Source organism: Vombatus ursinus, unplaced genomic scaffold (genome assembly GCF_900497805.2).
Source record: "Vombatus ursinus unplaced genomic scaffold, bare-nosed wombat genome assembly UNPS02014959.1, whole genome shotgun sequence".
Lineage (NCBI taxonomy): Eukaryota > Metazoa > Chordata > Mammalia > Diprotodontia > Vombatidae > Vombatus > Vombatus ursinus.
In genome coordinates, this window is record NW_020954737.1 from 8,357,477 (window position 1) to 8,358,235 (window position 759).

The 759-nt window shown below is 37.7% G+C and overlaps 1 protein-coding gene and 1 long non-coding RNA gene across 2 annotated transcripts in view; one reads left to right on the forward strand and one right to left on the reverse strand.

Annotated features, from left to right (window-relative positions):
* LOC114030466 (choline-phosphate cytidylyltransferase A) overlaps positions 1-759 on the reverse strand; it is an 86,026-nt gene that overhangs the window by 66,933 nt on the left and 18,334 nt on the right. The window lies entirely within an intron of this gene.
* Positions 1-759, forward strand: part of LOC114030468 — an 18,930-nt gene that overhangs the window by 7,944 nt on the left and 10,227 nt on the right. The gene's annotated exons all lie outside the window — the stretch shown is intronic.

Consider the following 759-nt stretch of genomic DNA (forward strand, 5'->3'; position numbering starts at 1 on the left):
TAAGGTTCAAATAATGCTCATCTCCCTCCCTTCTTTCCCTCTGCTAGAACAGGTTTTCGTGCCTTTTCCTGTGTTGTAATTTACCCTTGTCTGCCTCCTCCTTTCCTTTTCTCTCAGTACATTTTCTTTGTTAGATCAGATTAATTCACTTACTTGGATCCATTTAACCTATTTGATTAGATTTTTTTCATTACATCAAAGTCAATTTATACTCACCCCCTTTATGTATACCCCTTTAACATGGTGTAATAACAATACAGGTCTCAAGAGTCACCACAGTCATCTTCCCTTGTAGGAATGTAAACAGTTTGCCCTTATTAATAACATGTTGTTTCTTTCTGTCCCATTTATCTTTTTATGTCTCTCTTGAGTCTTGTATTTGAAGATCAAATTTTCTGTTGAGCTCTGGTCTTTTTGTCAGGAAGGTTTGGAAGCCCAGTATTTTGTTGAATATCCATCTCCTGCCCTGAAAGATCATGCTCATTTTCGCTGGGTAGTTGATCCTTGGCTGCAATTCAAGCTTCTTTGCCTTAGGGAATATCATGTTCCATGCCCTACAGTCTTTTAATGTAGAAGCTGCAAGGTCCTGTGCAATCCTGACTGTGGTTCCATGATATTTAAATTGTTTCTTTCTGGCTGCTTGCAGTATTTTCTCTTTGACCTGGTAACTTTGAAATTTGGCTATTATATTCCTTGGCATTTTCAATTTGGGATCTTTATCAAGAGATGAGCGGTGGATTCTTTGTATGGCTATTTTAC